This window comes from Podarcis filfolensis, assembly GCF_964270895.1.
Source record: "Podarcis filfolensis genome assembly, chromosome: 2".
Taxonomy (NCBI): Eukaryota; Metazoa; Chordata; class Lepidosauria; order Squamata; family Lacertidae; genus Podarcis; species Podarcis filfolensis.
In genome coordinates this window covers 7,580,847-7,586,846 of record NC_139605.1, presented here as the reverse complement: position 1 = coordinate 7,586,846, position 6,000 = coordinate 7,580,847, and the positions used below count along the sequence as shown (strand labels likewise).

The 6,000-nt window shown below is 44.4% G+C and overlaps 1 long non-coding RNA gene across 1 annotated transcript; it reads left to right on the top strand.

Annotated features, from left to right (window-relative positions):
• Positions 1–505: 505 nt before the first annotated feature.
• Positions 506–5,893, top strand: LOC310757417. Its single transcript, XR_014545183.1, has 3 exons — positions 506–760; positions 1,844–2,682; positions 5,619–5,893. It is a non-coding gene; the product is annotated as an uncharacterized lncRNA (long non-coding RNA).
• The last annotated feature ends 107 nt before the right edge of the window (positions 5,894–6,000 follow it).

Here is a 6,000-nt window from a genome sequence, read left to right as displayed (position 1 = left end):
TTCTAGAACCTAAACATCTAACTGAAGTGTACCAACTGATTCTTAGCAAGCAAAGTTTAAGAAGAGCCCTGCCTGGAGCATTATGTTTAAGCCTGTGGCATCTTTATAAAAGTTAACTTTTACTTGAAAGAATGCATTTCCTGACCCGCTTTATTTCACAAACTTCTTTCAGTTTAATAAAACTTTTCATGCGTGTTTGAGCAAGTCCTGCCCGAGACTCTAATCTACTACGTTTTCCCTCACACAAGATCCCCACAGGACAAACTGTGGTTAATTGTAGAAATTTGTGCAATTGACGTACAGTGAAGAGTGTGCCCTATATTTAATGGGGGACAGTTAGCGGGGTGAGTGCACCGCACTATTAATTGGTAGTAAGCGGGTGGGTCTGCCACAGAGCTCAACCCTTGGCCCCACAACCAACCCTCTGGCAGCATAACAGCCAGTGGTAACTAAACGCCCACCAATTTAGATCTCTTTAAAATATGATTGGACATATTCATGGAAGTGAAGGCTGTCAACAGCTAGTAGCCATGACGTCTCTGTTCTGTCTCCCCAGTCAGAGGAGGTAATGCGTCTGAATATGAGTTTTGGGGGACCACAGAAGAGGAGAGAGCTCTTGTGCTTGCATGTTTCCCCACAGGCATCTGTTTGGCCTCTGGGAGAACAGGATGCTGGACTAGATGGGCCATTGGCCTTTGCTTCTTAATTATTTCACCTGGAAGGAGAGCATGACTTCGACGTCTCCCAATTCTTCATACCAGTAAGCAGTGCTTTTTTCCTTGAAAAATGTTTAGGGGTACTTTCATTTTCCTACTCATATTGAAATACTGTCCCTTAACGAGGCCAGACTTGGATTCACAAAATGTTTAGGGGTATGCGTACCTCTGCGTCCCCCGCAAAAAAGCACTGCCAGTGAGGATTCATAGAGTCATGGTCCTCCATGGGTCACAGATACAGGTCTCTCAACTCTGTAAGAGAATACGGGATACGTAACGGAGACACCCAAGATATTAGGGATATTCCCACACCCAGAGAGCTATGAGGAAGGGCCTCGCGTTAAGCCAGGCATCCCCAAAATTGGCCCTCAAGATGTTTTGGGACTCTACAACTCCCACCATCCCTAGCTAACAAGACCAGTTGTCAGGGATGATGGGAATTGTAGTCCCAAAACATCTGGAGGGCCGAGTTTGGGGATGCCTGCATTAAGCAAATTTCCTCCAAACACTACACCATGACCCCCATCTATTTGTGCATGTACAGTGGTACCTCGGGTTACATATGCTTCAGGTTACGGACTCCGCTAACCCAGAAATAGTACCTCGGGTTAAGAACTTTGCTTCAGGATGAGAATAGAAATTGTGCTCCGGTGGCTCAGCGGCAGCAGGAGGCCCCATTAGCTAAAGTGGTGCTTCAGGTTAAGAACAGTTTCAGGTTAAGAAGAGACCTCTGGAACAAATTAAGTACTTAACCCGAGGTACCACTGTATTCTTTTCTATACAGTTTGCAAGGAACAAGCAGTAGTTAGGATCAACCGCAAATATGGGTTTAAATATGGGCCCTATGTCTTTATCTAAAGAAGCATTGTAATAGACCACAGGCATTATTCAAGTCTTAATGTTTTGATTCATTGGTTCTTACTGTATTTTGACAATCTGTACTTGCTTTTGGCTTGTGATGGAATCATTGTACATTGTGTGAACTGCTTCAATATTTTGCTGTACCAAGCGGTATATACATTAGTAAAATGAATGAATGAAATGAATACTTGGAGGAAGCCAGGACTGTTTAAAGGGGTACCTTTAAAAGTATGGCATTAATGTGGTCATTTTTTACACCGGCAAAGTTCACCTACTCCTAAGGATGCTGCTGCTTCCTGGCAGGGACTTTGAGGTCCAGCTCCCCAGCAGTGCAGTCTTCAAACCTAATATTCCTGCTTCAAGTTCACCTCCAAAAAAGGAAACGTTGAATGCCAAAGCTCCTTTACGGAAGATGATCAAGCAAGAAAGAAGGGAAACTGAAACTAAACTCAGGAAAGCCCTCCTTCCGCCTCCCACCCCCAGATGCATTAACCCAGAGCTTTCTAAATTGTGTGTTGCCACGCAATAATGTGTTGGCTGAAGTATGTAGGTATATTTTGTGAATTCTCCCCATGCTCCTCCTGGGGCTGGAAAGGGGTTAGTTTAACCTGCAGTTTGCTAGAAAAACCTGAATTGCTGCGTCGAAAAATGATGCATGTCTAAAAGGCGTTGTCACCAACATTCAAAGTTTGGAAACGTGTACAGTAACGCCCTTTTCTTCTTAACATTGTGGGTTTGAACTAAAGTCTGTTGCCTGTTGGAACAACACTTTCCTCACCAAATTCCGCTCCCACCACTAGGCACCTCCCAGATTCAGCTTCCATTCTCCTCTGAAGAAATGAAAGAATCCCTTCAACTCACCCAGGAAAGTAGAAAGGAAAATGGGTCTACTATCCAGCCCCAATGCAGCACTCACTCTGGGGGTGGAAGATTAAAAACTAGGATGTCAGCACCCAGGAAGCAGAGCAGAAATGGGAACTCTATGTTAAGCTTCTCCTACAGGATCTCATGATGTTTTCTCTTGAGCTCTAGGCAGGTGGTGCTGAATTTAGGACTCGCCTCTTGCATCCCAGACTTCTTCTCCCCCAGCTGTGCACATGCTCAGGTAAATGAGAACAGCTGCTGATTGTTTCTGAGGGATTTGCAAAGGCTGCTGGGAAATGAAGTTCACAGGGAGGAAAACTGAGCCAAGACCAGCAACCAGGCAGCTGAGAGAGAAAGATTCCCTCTCTCTCCTCTTGCATTTTCATTCCTAGCCTTCCTGTTCTCTTTTAAAATTTAAATCCAAAATTTATTTTCATATATATTTTCCAAATAGGAACATTAAAAATAAGAAGGCATGGCTTAGGGAAGACAGATTGGCCCACAGGCCAGAGGTTCTACAGCCATGTGCAATGAGAAAAGCTGTTTAATAAATGTTGTTACAGTATGTTTAAAACTGCAACCTCGACAGGGAGTGAGAGTAATAAAAAGAGAAGCAAAAGGGGTAAAAATGTACAAAATTTATTCGTGAATACAGCAAACACATTAAAATACTTATAGAAGCAAGTGCCAAGTAAAACATGCATTTAAAAAGAATTACCAGTGATTGGAGTAATACACTGAAGTAGAAGAATGGAGAAACAGAAGCATTTGCAAGATCCCTCTGCCTCTCCATTGCTGTCTTGTGCCAATTAAACTGACGTGAAATGAGTGCACTATCATAAAATCTTTCCCCACACTTGTGGGCTATTTTGTGGGAATTGTCTTGTGCTGATTAATTGGATATTTAAAAAAGGGTCTTGCTTCAGCCTGAGAAGCTCTGCGATGTCTCCTATTTATGCCTCAGTTGGTGTAACCCAAGGCTTCCGCTGCACCCAAATGTTCTGGAACAAATGGAACATATGAAACATTTCTTTTTAGGGCGGGTTACATTATGCTCAACAAGACTTGGTTCAGAAGCATGGCTCAGGCCAAAATCTGGCTCCTCTCCTCTATGAATTCTCTGATGTTCCATAAGGGAGGTGCTGCACGTGAAGCTCTCTCCGCATTCTGAGCATTTGTGAGGTCCTTCTTCAATGTGGATCCTGTTATGTTTAATGAGATCAAACGGAGAAGTAAAGTCCTTGTCGCATTTTGAGCATTTGTATGTTTTCTCCACTTCATGGGTTCTCTGATGTGCATTGAGATGTGTGCTATGATCGAAGCTCTGCCCACATTCTGAGCATTTATAGGGCTTCTCTTTCATGTGGATTCTTTGATGCAGCCTAAGGTTGGATCGGGTAATGAAATTCTTGCCACATTCTGAGCATTTGTGTGGCCTCTCCCCTGAGTGGATTCTCTGATGTACTTTTAAGGTGCTCTTTTGATTGAAGCTCTGCCCACATTCTGAGCATTTGTATGGCCTCTCCCCTGTGTGGGTTCTCTGGTGTACGTTCAGAGTGCTCTTTTGATTGAAGCTCTTCCCACATTTTTCACATTGATAAGGCTTCTCTTTCGTGTGGATTCTTTGATGCACTTTAAGGTTGGGTTGAGTAAGGTAACTCTTGCCGCATTCTGAGCATTTGTATGGCCTCTCCCCTGTGTGGGTTCTCTGGTGTACTTTAAAGTTGCACTTTTGACTGAAGCTCTGCCCGCATTCTGAGCATTTATAAGGCTTCTCTTTAGTGTGGGTTACTTGGTGCGAGGCAAGGTTTGACTTACGACTGAAGCTTCTTCCACATTCCTCACATTTATAGGGCTTCTCTCCCGTGTGACTTCTTTCATGCAGAACAAGGGCCGTCTTGTTCTTATAGCCTTTTCCACACTGCCTACATATATAGGGGGCCTCTCCTGTGTGAACTCTTTGGTGTTGATAAAGGTTCGACTTGTGTTTGAAGCTTTTTCCACATCGGCTGCATTGATAGGGTCTCTCTTCCACCTGAGTTCCCTGTATAACATTCTCGTTCATCTCTTTGTGCTCAGGCTCTGCTGACAACATCGCACAACGTTCTCCTTCATTCTCAGTTACCTGCATATCATCTGTTGAAATAAAGGGGAGAAAGTCTTGATGGGACCCCAGAGGAGAAGGAAAGCTTCCGTTGGCTCTCCACTAAATGTGTCATTTCATTCATTGAAATTGGCTATCTCCAATAGTGCAAGTTATTTATTTCCCCCTATGTCTGTTAGAATATGCTGCTGAAAGACACTTTGCCCAGCAGATCTTTCCTTTCCTCTAAAGCAGGAGTTTAAGAGATTGAAGGGAATATTAATGACTTAAGAATTACTGATAGCTTACTGGAATTAGGTAAAGGTAAAGGGACCCCTGACCATTAGGTCCAGTCATGACCGACTCTGGGCTTGCGGCGCTCATATTGCTTTATTGGCCGACGTACAGCTTCCGGGTTATGTGGCCAGCAGGACTTAAGCTGCTTCTGGAGAACCAGAGCAGCGTACAGAAACGCCATTTACCTTCCCACTGCAGCAGTACCTATTTATCTACTTGCACTTTGACGTGCTTTCGAACTGCAAGGTTGGCAGAAGCAGGACCAAGCAACGGGAGCTCACCCCCTCATAGGGATTTGAACCGCTGACCTTCTGATCGTCAAGTCTTAGGCTCTGTGTTTTAACCCACAGCACCACCTGCATCCCTTTACTGGAATTAAACAAAAGTATACTGCTGAAATTTGATGTGTTCATTGGTTTGCATGCTCTGGGGGAACAATTAGGATACAAGTGCTTGTATAACCTGGGACAGGGATTTATTTTCTTATGAAACAAAATCACTTATTGTGAATGCATTGGCACAATTCCTGATTTTCTTGTCTTCCTAGATAAATAAGAATGTAAGATATTATCACGCTTTGCAGTTCATGTGGTGACCAGTAGGTGGCCATGCCAAATGCTGCATGAGGAACAGGTGGCTGACCCAGGTGAACTGCGGGGGGGCGGGATATGCAAGGAGGTGATATACAAAGGGGGGGGGCTTTAGTCAAGTGAGGAGTGGGGAGGACAAATGGTTAGGGGAAGACGGAACTTGCCTACAATCCTGCCCTCCTCGTTCTCCTTGTTTTCCTTCTGCAGCTGCCTCTGCTCAACTAAAACTGGAGCCTGGCCTGCATCAGGGAGATTTGCAGGCTCCTCTTCCTTCTCCTCCGGTATCAACTGAAACAGCAGAAAGGGATCCTTTCAATAACAACCTTTTGTTCAAGCTGGAGCAACAGTCCACGCCATCTTTTTCACTCACCCTCTGCAAGTGAGAAATTACGGCTGTGTTTGTTCACACCATACATTTAAGGTGTGCCCATTTATTGCACACATACCCCATCTCCAAGTGGTGCGGTATTCCCAGGGGTTCCATGCGCCTACCGAGGGCTCGGTTTCTTCAGAATGAGGGATACCTGAGACTGTGGTATCTCGATAATAAATGGTTTATTTACACATCTAAGCCACCTGAGCTCCGATG